Below are 18777 nucleotides of genomic sequence, written 5' to 3' on the forward strand. Positions count from 1 at the left end.
CAAAACCCTTCTAATATTATTGGATGATCTATGGCCCTTAATAAACCCCCGTCTGATCCTCCTTTGTAATATGTGGCAGTACCCTTTCTAGTCTCAGTGCTAACGTTTTAGAAAGGATTTTAAAATCTACATTTAGCAAGGATAATGGTCTATATGATGTGCAATCTTCTGGATCCTTTCCTTTTTTAAGGATAAGAGAGATATTTGCCTCTTTCAGCGAAGGCGGGAGACAGCCCTGATTATATGCATAGTTATACATGTCCATAAGTGGACCAGCCAATATTTCTGTAAATTCTTTATAGAATTCAGCTTGAAAACCATCTGGGCCCGGTGCCTTACCACTCTGAATTTGCCTAATTGCACCAAGTATTTCTTGGACTGTAAGAGGAGCATTTAGGACCGATACTTGTTCCGGAGTTAGGCCTGGAAAGGTCAAATTTTTAAAACATGACTGCATCCTCCTCATCCTATCTTCATAATCCTGCGATTTATATAACTCAGAATAAAATTCTCTAAAGATCGCATTAATCTTTTTATGATCATGAGTTAAAATACCCGTACTTTCCTTGATAGACGTAATAGTCTGAGGGGCCTTTTTTTTCCTTTGCAAGAAATGCTAAGTATCCACCCGGTTTGTCGCCATATTCAAATAACCTTTGTTTTGCAAATAATATTTCCCTCTTAGCCGTTTGAGTAAGCGTAGTGTTTAGAGCTGTCCTAAGAGCCAAAATCCTTTGCAATTTAATAATAGAAGGTCTATCAGTGTATGCTGTTTCAGCTGCTTTTAAGCGAGCTTCAAGCAGACGCTGTTGTTCTCCCTTCAATTTCTTCTGGGTCGCTGAATAGGAGATGATCAAACCTCGCGTGTAAGCTTTGATGGTCTCCCACATCATTGATGGGTTGCGAGCTGTACCTGAATTAATTTCTAAAAAAGTTTTAAATTCTTGAGAGAAGTACTTTACAAATTTACTATCTTTCATTAGGAAGGGGTCCATATGCCAATGCCGAGGGGATGTCCCATTGTTCCTCGCCTTAGTTTCCATATATACAGCAGCGTGATCGGAAATTGCTATACTACCTATTTTACAGGATGATATGGAATTTTTAAAAATCGAGTGGGCGAAAAACATATCAATTCTGGTATGACATTTATGTGGATTGGAGTAAAAAGAAAAATCTCTGCCCTGTGGATGAAGACATCTGCATACATCTACTAATCCTAATTCTTTGTTCGGATCCATCAGTTGTCTAGATCTGGGAGATACTCCGCCAGTACTCTTGGGAATCCTATCTATTTCCGGATCCATAATACAATTAAAGGCTCCCCCTATAATTATATGACGGGCACCAAAAGCCATCAATTTTGAAAAGGCTTCGTTATAAATTTAAAGGGGTGTGCCGGAGGGCAGTACAAATTTAAAATCCCATATTCCTCTCCATTTATGAGGGCTTTAATCAAAATATATCGTCCAGCTTCGTCTTTTATCTGCTTTAGGATTTTGAAAGGGAAATTCTTTCGGACAAGAATAACAACTCCCCTGCTTTTTGAGCTAAAAGAAGAAAAAAAGGCCTGATCAAATCCACCCTGTTGTAATTTCAAGTGTTCTTTATCCGACAGGTGTGTCTCCTGTAGGAGAGCTATATCAACTCTTTCCTTCTTAAGATTTGATAATATTTTCTTCCTTTTGACTGTCGAATTACTCTCCTTGACATTCCAAGTGCACCACTTAACCGACTGATCAACCATAATCATCTGGGCCAATCCGAGATCCCTCGGGAGGGGGAACCCTATCCAGAACATCCCGAGCGTAGAGCATATAAAATTTACAAAAATAACGCCTCTCTAATACGCCCACAACAATACAATAAAAAACCATTTCTAAAAAAAAACGTATCTAAGTGGAGATTTTCCCCTTGTTCCCAGAGGGTGTCACTTCCTCGCCAAAAGTCCATCATATCCTCTCCCAACCAATGCCCCACCCTTGACCCAGATGCTCCTCAATAAAATGAGAATTCAAATATAATACAAAGCTAGAGTTAACAGTGAGCACCCTACCCCACCCACACCAACACCTGGATATATTTGGTAATGTTAATACCATATATAAATATATAACTATAAAATTACCACATCAACAAATAATAATTAAATATAATACAAAATAACAAGGGAAAGCAACCTCGCTCCTAGAGACAGAGGTAAATTTGAATAAGGTAGCCACCTCTCCCCACCAACACCAACCAAACCCCCCAGCTTTTTTTTTAATATATACCCCAGCTTTTTTATATATACATATACACATACACACACACACACACCCCTCATATATACATAAAATAATAAAAGAAAACAACCCCAAGGGGGGGGGGGGGGGAGAAAATCAAATCCCTCTCCCTACCCCGCATGATAATATTAAACAGTAAAGTAAAGTCAGAGGAAAAAAAAGGGGGGATACAAAACAAAGTGGGGTGAAAGGCAAACCAACATCCATTATGCCTTACAGTTTATCTAAGAGAGTCTAAGAATTCCTTAGCCTTTTCTGGCGATCCAAAGTTATATACGGATTGTTCATGGTTAAAGTGTAACGTCGCTGGGTAGCGTAAGGAGTACTGAATATTTAAGTCCCTTAAACGCTTCTTCGCCTCGTCGAATGCCTTCCTCTTTCGAACCAGAGCCGGGGAAAAGTCCTGGAATAACATGATCTTGGATCCTTTATAGATCATAGCTTGGGGGTCTTTTCCACCCTTGCCTGGCCTGATCCAGCTTCCAGATTTAAAAGCTGTGGCAGCCACTGCTCCAGGAATACTGTAAGCTGGCCTTCTTCTTCCCGTTCGGGTAGGCCCAGCAAACAAATATTTTTTTGACGACCTTCAGCTCTGCCCCTCCAACTCGGCGCTCGATTTCTTTCATGTCTTGGTCGTGCTTTTGCAGTGTGGCCGAGAGTGAGTCCCATCGACTTCGGGAATCCTCGCTAAACGTGCCGATCTTCGCGTCCATCTTGGAGATCATCTCCACAAGGCTTGCCCCTGTAGGTAAGTCCCCCGGGGCGGCTGTGGACGCCTCTGCTGCAGCTGGAGAGAGTGGGGGAGGGGGTCCTGCTTGTTGTGAGCTGCGGGCTCCCTTCCCTTTAGTCATTTTAACTAAAGATTAGATTGTTTAAGTTTAATATTAAACAACTAATTAAATTAAACAACTATTATCAATGATTTGGTGAGTGTGGTGGGGGTGGGTGACCCACTTTACCCAAATCTTGGGAGGAGCACTGTCGACTCAGACTTGCTAGTTGCCACCATCTTGTATTTCCCTCAGAAATGAGCAGCTTTAAAACAAAAACTGGTAATGTATGAGTGTGATGGAGTATAAGCCTGTGTGCGTGTTGGGTGGTGTGTGTCTGTGTCCGAGAGAGAGCGTGTACACGAGAGAGTATAGATAAAAGTGAGGAATTGCACTTTGCTTTAATAAAAAGGGGATGGACTTGTAGCAGTTACTGGCGGGGCCCTGGGTGCTGTTGTAGAAGAGAGACATGGTGTGGTTCAGGTACATAGTTCTTTGAAAGTTGCATCACTGGTAGACAGAGTTGTTAAGAGTTGATTAGCCCACTTGCCTTCATTGTTCACACCTTCATTAGATTACTCACAATGTGGAAATAGGCCCTTCGGCCCAACAAGTCCACACCGCCCCGCCGAAGTGCAACCCACCCATTCCCCTACATTTACCCCTTACCTAACACTACGGGCAATTTAGCATGGCCAATTCACCTGACCTGCACATCTTTGGACTGTGGGAGGAAACCGGAGCACCCGGAGGAAACCAACGCAGACACGGGGAGAACGTGCAATCTCTACACAGTCAGTCGCCTGAGGTGGGAATTGAACCCGGGTCTCTGGCGCTGTGAGGCAGCAGTGCTAACCACTGTGCCACCCACACAGTTGAATCTTGGAGTTGGGACATCATTTTGAAATTATACAGGATGTTGGTGAGGCCACTTTTAGAACACTGAGTACAGTTCTGGTCGCCCTGTTATAGGAAGAATACTATTAGAGAAGGTTCGGTAAAGATGCACCAGGATGTTGTCAGGTTTGAGTTATAAGGAGAGGCTGAGACTTTATTCACTGGAGTGGAGGAGGTTGAGGGGTGACCTTATTGAGATTTGTAAAATCATGAGGGGTGTCGGCAAGGTGAGTAGCAAAAATAGCGAGGAGCAAGTTTGGTTATGTCGAGTCCTAAATAAATAAATATTGGCTCTACCGTTTCTTTTTCTCCTATTGGCATTTGGACACTTAAATTTGTCAGTAATCGCAGCGTTGCCACAGAGTGTACAGCGCATGCTCCTCGGTGTCAGCAAGAACGGCGCATGCTCCTAGCTGTCCGCTGCAACGGGGCGTGACCTTCTTTAGAAGCTAATGGGGAGCCTTGGAGGACCGGAAGTAGGGTAGTCCTCCTGCCAATGAGAACATCCACTATTGTCTGAATGCGGAAGTTGTCCCACGAGCTTCTGAAGCTGCTGCACCTCTCTCTCTGAAAGAAGATTGAGCTTCACTCCAGACTACAACTTCCTTCCTCTGTTTAACATTGTGAGTACCGCACTCTCTTTTCCATTTCTTTATTTCATTGTGGGCTTCGATTGTTGACTCGCAGCAACTGAATGTAAAGACAGTGAATCCAGGGAGGAGCAGACTCAGGAAATGTTGATCCAGATCAGTGTCTCAATTGGCAAAAACAGTCCCACAGTGTGAAGTTATAGCCTTTGCTGTGGGGGGAAAAAACAGCAGAAAGGAAGTGCATTGTTTAAATGGAGATATATTGGGATGTGGGGAAAGTGAGGACTGCAGGTGTTGAAGATCAGAGTCAAAAAGTGTGGCAGCTTCCAAGCAGCAGGAGAGTCGACGTTTCGGGCCCGAGCCCTTCATCGGGAATGCCGTGTGGATGTACAAAGGGGCCTCAGCGTCCTCCTACACCAGTCACTGCCTGTTGTGAGACAAGTGCAGCAAGCAATCAGCAAGGCAAGTGTTATATTAGCAAGAGGAATTGAGTTCAGAAGTGGGGATGCCTTCCTGCTGTTCGGGGGGGGGGGTGGGTGTCATTAAATATATTCAAGGCTGAACTCCTCTGATTTTTGAACAACAAAGAGGTGGATGTTTCTGGGGGAAGGCAAGAAAATGGTTTCAAGACCAGTATAGAACAGTTACAGAGTCAGACAGCACAGAAACAGACCCTTCAGCCCAACTAGTCCGTGCTGACTATGTTCACAAACTAAACTTGTTCCACCTGCCTGTGTTTGGCCCATATCCCTCCGAACCTTTCCTATTCATGTCCTTATCCAAACATCTTATAAACGTTGTTACTGTACCTGCATCCACCATTTCCTCTGGACATTCATTCCACACACAAACCACTCTCTCAAAGGAAAAAGGTGCTCCTCATATCTATCTTAAAATCTTTCTCCTCGCACCTTAAAAATTTGCTCCTAATCTTGAAACGACACCTGCCATTTACCTCATCTATGGTTTTATAATTCTCTATAATGTTGCATCTCAACCTCCTGTGTTCCACTGAAAACATCCCAGCCTGTCCACCTAGATGTAGGTAGATTATTATCTAGTTATGATCTGTTCAAAGCTGGTGCAGGCTCGAAAGACCAACTGACCTACTCCTGCTCCCAACTCTCTCACTATGTCCAGGACAGTAAGAGACTATAAGACAGGAGCAGACATTTGGCCATTCACCACATCAGGTCTGCTCATACCATTCAATTGTGGCTGATCAGTTTGTCAACCCCATTCACCTGCTTTCTCCCAATACCTCTCGATCCCCTTGATACTCAAGAACCTATCTATTTCAGTTTTAAATATCCTCAGTGACCTGGCCTCCACAGCCTTCTGTGTCAAGGAATTCCATAGATTTACCACTCTCTGGCTGAAGTTTTTTCTTTTCTCCATTCTAAAAGGCACTCTGGTCCTAGTCTCTCTTACCAATTGAAACATCTTTCCAATGTCCAGGTCGTTCAGTATTATGCATGTTTCAATTAGATCCCAACCCCCACGGTGAGTGTAGGCCTGTTAATCAGCATGAACCAGACCCTTCAGGATGAGGTAGAGCAGGGATTAGGTTCAGCAAACTGAGAATGGAGGGAGAGTGTGTGGGATGGAGATTTTCAGCTTCTCTGGAATAAGGGAGGAAAAAGCGATAAATCAGAACTGATCGGATGGGCTGATCGGCCAAAGAGTGGCAGGTGGACTTTAATTTAGAGAAATGTGAGGTTTGCATTTTGGTCAAGCAATCCAGGCAAGACTTACACAGTTAAGGGGAGTGTTGCAGAACAAAGAGACCTTGGTATGTTTTCCTTTATTGGTCAGAGCATTGAGTACAGGATTTGGGAAGTCCTGTTGCTGTGGTGCAGGACACGTGGTTAGGCCACTTTTGGAATACTGCATTCAGTTCTGGTCTCCCTGCAATAGGAAAGATGTTGTGAAACTTTGAAAGGGGTGGAAAAACTTTTATAAGGCTTGTTGGCAGAGTTGGAACGTTTTGATGTTCAGGGAGAGGCTGATAGGCCAGGGATATTTTCCCTGGAGCATCAGAGGTTGAGGGGTGACCTTATAAAAATATATAAGGGGCATGGATCAGGGCAAGGTCTTTTCCCCAGGATAGGGGAGTCCAGAACGAGAAGAACATCGGTTTAAGGTGAATGGGGAATTGGGAAGTGAGTAGAAACTTTTTCACGCAGAGGGTGGTGGATGTATGGAACCTGCTGCCAGAGGAAGTCGTGGAGGCTGGCATAATGACACAATATAAAAGGCATCTGCCTATATGAATAGCAAGGGTTTAGAGGGATATAGGCCAAATGCTGGCAAATGGAACTACGTTAATTTAGGATGTCTGGCTGGCATCTGTCTAGGTTAGGGTGGATTAGCCATAGGATGTGCAGGTTAGGTGCATTAGTAAGGGTTAAATGCAGAGCCATAGGGATTGGGGAATGAGTGTGGGTGGGTTACCCTTTGGAGGGTCGGTGTGGACTCCCTGGGCCGATTGGCCTGCTTCCACACGATGGAGCTTCTCGGAAGGGAAGATGTTTTGCAAACTGCGCAGGCGCACTGCGGACCAGACGGCCGCCGTCCGGAGCAGGGCTCAGAGGGATATGGGCCAAGTGCTGGCAAATGGGACTAGATTAATTTCGGATATCTGGTCAGCATCAGAGTTTGATCCAAGTGTCTGTTTCTATGCTGTATATCTGTGACTCTGGCTTTCCACAAACATTTGCCACATTTTTACGTTCAGTTTCTCTCTGGTGTCTATGTTAATACCTTGATGTCTCACTTTGCTCCCCCGCTTCCCGGGGACGTTAACCATTTTGTGTCTGGGTCTTCTTCAAGAAGCTGCATTGCAGGTTCACCCTGAATTGACACTCTTCCCAACTGCCCCGAGTGTGGGAAAGCCTTCAGGAATTCCTCGAACCTGCTCAGGCACCAGCGGCTCCACACTGGGGAAAGGCCCTTCAGCTTTCAGAATCTAACGGTGAAACCATTTTCGGGGGTTGGAGGTGGTGAAACCCCCATCAGATTCACTCACGCCCTTTTTAGGGAAGGAAACTGTCGTGGTGGGAGAGGATTCACTCAGTCCTTCCAGCTATCTCCTTTTACCCGGTGTGGCCTACACGTGACTCCAGACCCACAACAGTCTGGTTGACTGTGCCCTGCCACACCACCATCACCGCCCCCCTCCACCGCCCCCCCCCACCCCTCCACTGGCAAATGCGTGGAGAGAAACTTACTTGGCATCAAGGTATGGGTTGAAATTGGTGAGTGAGGCAGTATTTCCTTTGAGTTACAGCTGTAGCAAGGAACCAATTACAAAGGGACAACTCGGTGCTGACCAATAGTAGAGGAAGAGAGGTGGAGGGGGTGGCAGTGTGAGCGCTTTGGCCTTGAGCTGCTTATTTAAAAAAAACATCAACTTTTTCTACCTCTTTTTGGTGAGGGGGGTGCGGGGGTGGAATCTGAAGCTGTAACAAAGTTGGGTCACAATAAAGGTTACCTGAACTTACTTACTGCAAGACTCAGGCTCTCATTGAAAGATTTGAGCTCCAAGAGGTTTTTGTTTTAAAGCTGCTCATTTTTTGCAGCCTCCTGTACTGAGTTCCCAATGTCGTGTATCAGATGGAGCAGTGAATGAGTAGCTAGTATCGTTAGAAATTGTAAATTTTTTGTGAGTGCAGGTACTACATCGTTTCATCGCCATTGTAAAGTTTCCTGGCAGCACCAGGAGGTGTGGGCTGTGTTCACTAGATACGCGTATCTTTACAATTAAGAATACCTAAATTGATATATTCAGAAACATAGCTGAAGTCTGAAAGCATGTTAAATTTTTTAAGAGCCTTTGAAACCTTTCTGAAACTTGCACTGAATTATATGCAGTTTAACCACAGCTCAGGACAGGTTGGAAGGGGTGAATGGCCTGTTCCTAGTCTTGTGATATTGGTTCTGACTATGTAGAAATAGAGTCATAGCGTTGTACAGCATGGAAACAAGCCCTTCAGTCCACGCTGACCAGATATTCTAACTTAACCTAGTGACCCATTTGCCAGAATTTGGCCAATGTCCCTCTAAACCCTTCCTATTCATATCCCCATCCAGATGCCTTTTAAATGCTGTAATTATATCGGCCTTCACCACTTCCTCTGGTAGCTCATTCCATAAACGCACCACCCTCTACGTGAAAAGGTTGCCCCTTAGGTCCCTCACAAATCTTCCACCCCCCCCACCACCCTAAATCTATGCCCTCTAGTTCTGGACTCCCCCCTACCCCCAAACCTGGGGAAAAGAGATACAAAAGTTCATTTACTCCCCCCCACAGGATAAAGAGTTGCCCAGAGGCAGGGGGTTTCACTCTGAACCTCACAAGACCAGTTCTGCGCAGTGACATCAACAATGGAACGAGGGGGTGGGGTAAGGTGTCTGGGTAATGGGGTGGGGCCAAGCCGAAAGCAGTCCCTGCACCATTTGCAAAAATCCCAACCCGAGGAATCCGCCCGAGGCAGATGGGAAACGGAAGCCTTTCCCACAGTTGCCACACATCCACGGTTTCTCCACGGAGCGGGATTCCACGGGTTTCTCCATGGCTGAAGCTTCAGATGTACACAAACGCGTGTGGAGCCCCTTCCCAGGCCATATAACTGTTTCAGGCTCCACACTCAGTGCGCTGCAACAGTAGGGTCTCTCATCCAGTCCCACTGATGCTGAAAATCTACTCAAACAGGAATCAAAAAGCTTTGTTCCTTCTCACAGACTCATAGTTGAAAATTGTTGTGGTCCCGATGGATTGAGTGACTGTCGGGCATTGACGTCAAAATAAGGACTGCAGACGCTGGAGAGTCAAAGTCGAAAAGTGCGGCGCTGGAAAAGCACAGCAGGTCAGGCAGCATCAGAGGAGCAGGAGAGTCAACATTTCAGGCATAAGGCCTTCATCTGTTGATTTTGAAACTTCTGTCTTCAGATCTTCAAATACTCCGTAAAGAGAGATTACAAAGCTCATCACTGTCAGTGCAGGGTAGAAATTCTGAACAAGCAATTCTACTTTCTATGGAATATTCTTGTGTTCTGTTATTCCACAAAATTGAAAGCACCATCCCACTCTCTCTCCCCCTCTGTTCTCACTCCGCTCTAGCTAATTCTCCTGAAGGTGCTGATTCAGGATCTTACAGGGGCAGAAAAGCAAAAACGTCAAGACTGACTTCTCTCTGCATTTTGGATAATTCCACCTGAAAGTTAATATCTTTCACAACACTGGGATACCGCTGAGAGTGAGCAGGTCTGATTTTGGGAAGCAAATAAAATGTGTCAATTCAGGGTGAGTCGGGAATGCAGCTTCTTGAGGAAGAACCAGACACGAAATGGTTAACGTCCTCAGGAAGGTGGGAGCAAAATGAGATGTCAAGCCATTAACACCGACATTAGAGAGAAAGTGGACCTATTGACGTGGCAAATGTTAGTGGAAAGCCAGAGTCATAGAGATGTACAGCACAGAAACAGACCCTTTGGTCCAACTCATCAGTACCAACCAGGTATTCTAAATTAATCCAGTCCCATTTGTCAGCACTTGGCCTATGTCCTCTAAACCCTTCCTATTCATATACCCATCCAGATGCCTTTTAAGTGCTGTAATTGTACCAGCCATCACCATTTCCTCTGGCAGCTCATTCCTTACATACAGCACCCTCTGAATATAGGAGTTGCCCCTTAGGTTCCTCTTAAATCTCACCCTCACCCTGAACCTATGACCCATCCAGGGAAAAGACCTTTTCTATTTCCCCTATCCATGCCTCTCATGATTTTATAAACGGTTGTAGGGTCACCCTCAGCCTTTGAAAACTCAACAGAAAACAGCTCCACCCTGTTCAGCTCAAACCCTGACAACATCCTTGTCAATCTTATCTGAATCCTTTCAGGTTTCACAACATCCTTCCTCGAGCAGAGAGACCAGAACTGCACACAATACTCCAAAAGTAGCCAAACAAATGTCCTGGAGAGTGCACAAAGTAATCTCCCAACTCCAATCCTCAGAGGACTGGGAAAGTTTTCAAAACCCACAAAAGACAACCGGGAAAGAATGGAGGGACAAACGGATCTTTTGCGGGTCAGCTTGGAACATCAGGGTGGGGGGAAATGGGAATGAGGGAAAGAAGCTGAATGTGCTGGAGCAAGGTGGAGGAAGAACAGAGGATGCAAAACCGGCTTGAAGCTGCAATGAGGAATATTGCATGTGCTGTACTTGTACCTGTTGCAGTTACTGGTGGGAATCGGGTGCATTTTAAACATTAAAACAGAAAAGCTATCTACTCCTCCCGCCTTCCCAACGTCGATCCCTCTGTCCCTCCTCACCCGGGTAACTAAGACACATACCTGAGTTTGTGGAGTCTCCTCCCTCCCTGCATTCACTCCAGTTGCTATAAGTGAATAGATTTCCCCTCCCCCCATCTCTGTCTCCCTCCCAGGATGAAGAGTTGCCCAGACAGAGTGAGATTCACTCACGGACAGGGCCACTTCCCTGCTGTGACATCAACATATCAAGAGGCGAGTCACAGTTTGCAAAACCCCTTCCCTTCAGAGAACCCTCACAGTGTGGAAGCAGGCCACTGGGCCTAAAGTCTCCATACTGACCCTCTGAAGGTTAACCCACCCACACCCATTCCCCTACACCTGTTGCTCTCCATTTACCCCGTCTAACCTGCACATCCCTGGGCACAAAATAATTCAGCATGGCCAATCCACCCTAACCTGCACGTGCCTGGGCACTATGGGTAATTTGGCATAGCCAATCCCCCCGAACCTGCACATACAAATTCACCCCCATGGACGTGTGTGTGTGTTTGCACAAAAGAGAAACAAAAATCGACATCAGTCTATCTCTGCCTATTTGAGAACAGGTGCCTTACTTCTGTTGTAAATATTGTTGTAAATCATAGCTGGGTGCTAATAGTTAGATGGAAGGGAGACAAAATTCCCCAAGTAGGGCACCATGAGAATCCTGGGAGAGCCCTATTTATGGTTTACTTCTGAATGAACAAACATTAAGCATAAGCACCTATTTATTTTTAATTTTGTTTCATTTTTCTTGTTTAATTCCCTGTTATGACTACACTCTGTGCCTGGATGGTTGACAGGCTGGGAGATTGTAGGTTGGGGCATGATTACTGAATGTTTTATTGTTCCAGAAGGGGTAATAGGGAACAGGGAGATCAACAGAGGACAGAGAAATCAGGACCTGAAATCCGAGGTGACACCAGACTACCCTGTGATCAGTGCTTTGATTAGCAGTGCCAACCCTCTACCTTTACTGAGCTTCCCATCTGACTATCCCCTTGATATTCAGGATCCAATCCTTGCCACCCTGAAGCCATGTCTCTGTAAGGAGTCTCGGATCATAATTATTCTCTTCAATGTGTGCAGTCAACTCATTCACTTTTGTTACAATGCAGCACACATTCAGACACACTGTTTTTAGTTTCAATTTTTGTGACCTTTAATATCCAGTTTTGATTGCTGGTACATTTACTCCCCTTGTCCCTTTCTATCACACTCTGATGTTCATTTTCCACATCACTATACTGCTGACTGGCCTTGATTTGGATTGGCCATGCTAAATTGCCCAGAATGTCCAGGGACGTGTAGGTGAGGTGGGTTAGCCATGGGAAATGCAGGGTTATAGTTTCATAGTAATAGAAGCAGGAGTTGGCCATTTGGCCCATCCAGCCTGCTCCACTATTTATTAAAATCATGGCTGATCTATCCATCAACTCAGCTCCTCCTCCCTGCATTGTCCCAACTACCCTTCATTCCCCTACCATTGCAAATACCCATTCAACTGTGTATTGAGTTTAGAGTCATAGCGATGTACAGCATGGAAACAGACCCTTTGGTCCAACCCGTCCCATGCCGACCAGATATCCCAACCCAATCTTGTCCCACCTGCCAGCACCCAAACAATATCTCTCCAAACCCTTCCTATTCATATACCCATCCGAATGCCTCTTAAATGTTGCAATTGCACCAGTCTCCACAACTTCCTCTGGCAGGTCATTCCATACACACACCAGCCTCTGTGTGAAAAAGTTGCCCCTTTGGTCTCTTTCATATCTTTCCCTTCTCACCCTAAACCTATGCCCTCTAGTTCTGGACTCCCCCACCCCAGGGAAAAGATTTTGTCTATTTATCCTATCCATGCCCCTTCTGATTTTATAAACCTCTATACGGTCACCCTTCAGCCTCTGACGCTCCAGGGAAAACAGTCCCGGCCTATTCAGTCTCTCCCTGTAGCTCAGATCCTCCAACCCTGGCAACATCCTTGTACATCTTTTCTGAACCCTTTCAAGTTTCACAACATCTTTCCGATATGAAGGAGACCAGAATTGCACGCAATATTCCAACAGTGGCCTAACCAATGTCCTGTACAGTCACAACATGACCTCTTGACTCCTGTACTCAATACTCTGACCAATAAAAGAAAGCATACCAAACGCCATCTTCACTATCCTATCGACCTGTGACTCCACTTTCAAGGAGCTATGAATCTGCACTCCAAGGTCTCTCTGAGTGAAAATGCCTCTACTGCTTCTGTGGTCAGAGAATTCCATAGATTCACTACTCTCTGGGAAAAGCAGTTCCTCCTCATCTCGGTCCTAAATCTGCTCCTAATCTTGAGGCCTGGTCTCATCCAGCAACAGAAATGACTCGATAGGGTAGGGCTTCATCCCCACAATGCAACAAATTCCCACCTTCCATCAAAATCCCGGATGTACTTACTTACTCACTCAGTTGCTGTCTCACAAATGCAAGATTTCATTGTAACTTCTGCTCCCATTAAGGGCAAAACATCTCCGAAAGCTGCTCTGAAACTTCAGCCTTCACAATCACACCTCTGCTTTCACCGAAGAAGATTAGAGTCAAACAGCACGGGAACAGCCCATTTGGTACAACTCGTCCATGCCGACCAGATATCCAAAAGTAATCTTGTCCCATTTGCTAGCATTTGGCCCACATCCCTCTGCATCTGGATGGGTACATGAATAGGAAGGGTTTTGAGGAATATGGGCCACATGCTGGCAAATAGAATAGATTGAGTTCGGATATATGGTTGGCATAGACGAGTTGGGCTGAAGGACCTGTTTGTGTGGTGTATGACTCCAACTATCTTCGGTGAAAGCAGAAGTGTGGTTGTGAAGACTGGGTTTTCAGAGCAGCTTTCAAAGATGCTTTGCCCTTCCTGGGACCGGAAGAAGTTACAATGAAATCTTTCATTTGTGAGACAGCAAGCAACGAAGTGAGTACATCTGGGATTTTGGTGGAAAGTGGGAATTCATTGCACTGAGAGGATGAAGCACTACCCTATCCAGTCACTTCTGCTGGTGGCTGAGACTAGGCCTCATGCTTTGCGGGAGTAGGTTTAGGACAGAGATGAGGAGGAGGAAGTGAGGGCTGCTGCTTTTCCCAGAGAGTAGTGTATCTGTGGAACTCTCTGCCCGAGGAAGCAGGCTCCAATATGCCCCGGTCCTAATTCTTCAGCTTGACGTACCCGTGACTGTAAACTTTGAAGTGCTTTGGTTAACTGCAAATATTTCCCACTTGTCCAACAATCCAGTGTCAGCTGTTTCAGTCATTGGGATGGTTTTGATTCAGCTACTAAATACATCTACTCTTATTAGACAATATTCATAACAATGTACGCGAGGTGATACTATATAAGCAAGTTGTAGACAATTTAAAAAGGCCGACCAAGCAAGGAGGTGGTTAACAAACAGGGCATCCCTCTTCGAGTATGCACCTTGTTTGTTTACAAATTAAACACGCTTCAGATCTTTTCCGAGCTGCTTTCCGAAAATCTGGGTGCCACCAGGTTTGAGAGTGTTAACAATAATGTACATCATCAACTGAAACAGGCAGCAGCAAAGAATGAACACAAACCAGTCCAGCAGGGGGCACCCATGTTTTGGTTTGAGTATTGAGGGAGTACCCTTTTTGAGACCCCTGTGATATCAGTACCATACCCAGGCTAATGTGCATTGAAACCAGATTATGAAGTGTTAACTTTCCTGCAAACTTCTGCCTGTGTGTGTCTCTCTGTAACATTTTCCAACTTGCTTCATATCTTAGTTTGTCAGCTTTTCTTTATTCCTTCCTTCCTTCCAAGGCTAATGAGGCACTCACATTCCAGAGCAGCCCAAGTTAGGGAGTTGAGCCTCATAAATCCTGGCTGTGACACATTGCTGCTTGACCAAGTGTGCAAACTCTATATACCTCTCCTTTGTTCCATTTGCAAATCGAACACTTTTCAATACAAGTTGTTTGTGTCTCTGCATGAGTCCATAACCCAGGGAAATACAACAGAGTCTTTAATAATTGCCCAATGTGTCCTGTATGCCAAATTCATTCAAATAGGGTTTCACCTCTCATAACCCTGGGGTAAGCAAATTCATTATTACTAACTTTGTAAAGCACAAGTGCTCTCAGCAGTATTACGTCCAGACGCTAGGACCCTGTTGAGTTCTCTCACTGGTATCTTGTGGCTGAGTAGGGAGAATTGTATCAACATTTCTAACAGCACTTTTGTCCCTGGCCAGCTTTCCTCTTTATTTTGGACACAACAAAAGCAGCAATCACCCTTTATATTTTATCTCTCAAAGGATATCGGCCGGTGACCTGGCAGGACCAGGGTACCTCCTGCCTGAATCGCCAACTGTGGGGGATGGAAATAAAGCCCCATGTCAGGAAAGAATTTGTTTATCAGGAAGCAGCACAGCTGCAAGGCCAACCGTCTCCGCTGAGCCTGGGAAACACAAACTTTAGCAAGCAGGCACTAAGCCGAGATTCAAAATGGTTTCCAGGCTTTAATATGTGACCAAATGGCTGACCCAAATCTAATAATTCTCCCACATCATCGCAGGGAATTAAACAAGAAAAATGAAACAAAATGAGAAATAAATAGGCGATCGTGCTTAATGTTTGTTCATTATGAAGTAAACAGGAAATAGCAGTCTCCCAGGATTCTTATGGTGCCCTACTTGAGGAATTCTGTCCAACAAGTTTAATTGGAAGCAGTAGCTTTCGGAGTGCAGCTCCTTCATCAGGGGATTGTGGAATATAAGATTGTAAGACACAGAATTTATTGCAACAGTTTATAGTGTGATGTAACTGAAATTATATATTGAAAAAGACCCGGATTGTTTGTTAAGTCTCTCATCTGTTCGAATGACCATGATAGTTTCAGTTCTTTCAAATGTAAATCACAAAACCTTTTAAAATAGTTAAATCCTCAAGTGAACTTTACCAATTGGTGTCGCGTTAGCCCAGATAATGTATTGAAGGTGTGAGCTCCCCTGTGTGAGACTGTCTGTGCCACAATGGTTAAACTGACTTACAGAATCTTACATGGATTCATGCAGTTTTTGAGCAAAGTAAGACATAATTCTGCAAGAACAAATTCACCCAACAAACTTGTGTATGTGGGGGGGGGAGAGATGTATATTTGCAGATATATGTGCATTTTTTAAAGGAAAAATCTGCAGGCAGTCAATACATATAATAGTTTGTAAATTCGACTTTGGAAACAGAACCAGTCTGACTCAAGATTGGGATACAGGCAGACTCTGACCTCACACCTTTAATGCATTGTCTGAGCTGAGAAAAGACCATAAGACATAGGAGCGGAAGTAAGGCCATTCAGCCCATCGAGTCCACTCTGCCATTTAATCATGGCTTGAGCTTTTGCTATAAAACCTTGTTATCTTGAAGGTGACAACAAGATGTTCTGTGATTTACATTGTAATGAGACCTGTAACCTATTTGAAAAGGTGGAAAACTGAACAATCCAGGTTTGTTCAATATACCATTTCAGTGGCAGGACACTGGACTGTTTTGCTCTAAATTGTGTCTTAGGATCTTATCCTCCACAACCACCTGATGAAGAGGCAGCACTCCAACAGTTACTGCTTCCAAAGAAGCCTGTTGGACTACAACCTGGAGTTGTGTGATTCTAGAATCTGGTTTCTAGTATCTGCAGTCCTTGTTTTTACCTAGTTGATTTTAACCCTACAGTGAATCCTCTTGCAAGGATGCCTGCCTTGAAGAAGTTTTCCTCCTCTCTCTACAAGAATCTCAAGGAATCCCTCTCCCACTGCAACTCCCAACACGTTTCCTCTGCCCTGAGGCTCTTTGACCATGTCCTCAAATAGACTCGCTACCACAGCCACGTTTGTTTCCTCAGTGCCTGCCTCTGTAACCAACTCATCCTACACAGACTCCGGACCACCTTTAAACCAGCAGAGTTCGGATCTGAACCCTGCAGGCACTCTGCCTCTATTCCTCATGAAGGGCTTTTGTCCGAAACGAAGATTTTCCTGCTCCTCGGATGCTGCCTGAACTGCTGTGCTTTTCCAGCACCACTCTAATAAAAAGTGGATTGGCCATGTTGAATTAGGGTGGATTGGCTATGCTAAATTACCCATAGTGCCCAGGTTAGGGTGGATTGGCCATGCTAAGCAGGTAAGGTGCATGACTCAGGGATAAATGAAGAGCAATGGGGATAGGGGAATGGGTGTGGGTGGGTGACCCTTGGGAGGGTCGGTGAGGCCGAGTGGCCTGCTTCCACACTCTGGGGATTCTCTGAAGGGAGGGGTTTTTGGAAAGTGTGTTTTCCTCCCCGTGTGCTGCAGGCGCAGCGCATGCGCAGTGCGGCGTTCCGCTGTTGGCCATGCCCCGCCTCCTGAACCGTCACTCTTCCTCGCCCCGCCCCTAGATCCTTTGTGGCGTCACAAGGCGGAAGTGGCCCTGTCAGTTTCAAAGTGAATCTCCCGCCCCTTGGCCGACTCTTCATCCTGGGAGGGAGACAGAGATGGGAGGAGGGGAAATTGGTCACTTGTAGCAACTGGAGTGAATGCAGGGAGGGAGCAGCCTCCGCAAACTCAGGTATGTGTCTTAGTTACCCGGGTGAGGAGGGACTGAAGGATAGAGATTGGGAAGGGGGAGGGCTGGATATCTCCTGTTTTGATGTTTAAAATGCACCAGTAACTGCAACAGGTACAAGTACAGCACATGCAATATTTCTCATTGCAGCTTCAAACCGGTTTTACATCCTCTGTCCTTCCTCCACCTTGCTCCAGCACATTCAGCTTCTTTCCCTCATTCCCATTTACCCCCGTCCTGATGTTACAAGCTGACCCGCAAAAGATCGGTTTGTCCCTCCATTCTTTCCCGGTGGCGCCCATTACTCTTGTCTATTTCTTGCCTTATCCGGCCTTGTGCGTGAACAAAGTGTTAGTGTATATCCTCTCACTGCCAGCTGCTTCCTTGTTTGCGAAAGCAACATTTCCTCCCATTTTTCGCCGACACTGAGCCTTCTGACCTCCTTGATTGTGGCTTTTTTTTTGTTTTGGCAGAAGCAGGGAACAGATGCTTATTACTATTAGTAAGAGGAATTTAGCTTAACCTACACCCTCTCCCCTCACAGCACCTTATCTGTTTGTAACATCTACCATTGTTTGCAGGCACATTTCATTCTTGTATGCACATTTTAGCTAATACAAAAGTAATTATATATTTCCTTCACATTGCTTTCATTCTTGTTAACTCCACTCTTGGCTGAAACAATTATACACTGGCGTTAGTTCATTTACCTCGCAGAAGCAATTATGGTTGCAGAAGTAACACTGCTTTAACTATATCCCACAGGGGTGACCCTACAACCTTGTATAAAATAATGTGGGGCATGGCGAGCGTAAACAGACAAGATCTTTGATCTGGGATTGCTCATAGGTTTCTTTTAAATCTCACCCTCACCATATACCTAAGGGGCAACTCCTATGCACAGAGGGTGGTGTGTGTAAAGAATGAGCTGCCAGAGGAAGTGGTGACTGCTGGTACAATTACAAGCTTTTAAAAGGTATCTGGATGGATATATGTCGGGAAACATTTAGAGGGACATGGGCCAAGTGCTGGCAAATGGGACGAGATTGATTTAGGATATCTGGTCAGCATGGACTGAAGGGACTGTTTCTGTGCTGTACATCTGTGATTCTGGCTTGCCACTAATGTTTGTCACGTCTCTATGTTCAGTTTTTCCCTGGTGTTGGTGTTAATGCCTTGGTGTCTTATTTTGCTCCCCACATTCTGGGGATATTAACCATTTCCTGTCTGGTTGTTCTGATCTGGACTGCTGTCCGGATCTTCGGATTTCTGGGATTGGTCAATAAACACACCTGGAAATGACTCTTTTGTCAATCACACAAA

General features: G+C 45.2%; 3 protein-coding genes across 7 annotated transcripts in view; 2 read left to right on the plus strand and 1 right to left on the minus strand.

Moving 5' to 3' along the window:
- Positions 1 to 18777, plus strand: part of LOC148145053 (uncharacterized) — a 258116-nt gene that overhangs the window by 230403 nt on the left and 8936 nt on the right. Inside the window, exon 1 of one of the 5 annotated variants that reach the window (XM_087975594.1) lies at positions 4479 to 4575. The exons of 1 other annotated variant lie outside the window; for it this stretch is intronic. The gene's annotated coding sequence lies outside the window, so the exon portion shown is untranslated. Of the gene's footprint in view, positions 1 to 4478; positions 4576 to 8894; positions 9411 to 16674; positions 17035 to 17357; positions 17458 to 18777 lie in introns of those variants that run through there. 3 more of the 5 variants (XM_087975597.1, XM_087975598.1, XM_087975596.1) reach the window with 3 other exon arrangements.
- LOC148145055 (uncharacterized) overlaps positions 1 to 18777 on the plus strand; it is a 222097-nt gene that overhangs the window by 170938 nt on the left and 32382 nt on the right. The window lies entirely within an intron of this gene.
- Positions 1 to 18777, minus strand: part of LOC148145059 (uncharacterized) — a 114082-nt gene that overhangs the window by 36355 nt on the left and 58950 nt on the right. The gene's annotated exons all lie outside the window — the stretch shown is intronic.

This window comes from Chiloscyllium plagiosum, unplaced genomic scaffold, assembly GCF_037043375.1.
Source record: "Chiloscyllium plagiosum isolate Xiang-an unplaced genomic scaffold, Cpla_swu_hap1 HiC_scaffold_27, whole genome shotgun sequence".
Classification (NCBI taxonomy): domain Eukaryota; kingdom Metazoa; phylum Chordata; class Chondrichthyes; order Orectolobiformes; family Hemiscylliidae; genus Chiloscyllium; species Chiloscyllium plagiosum.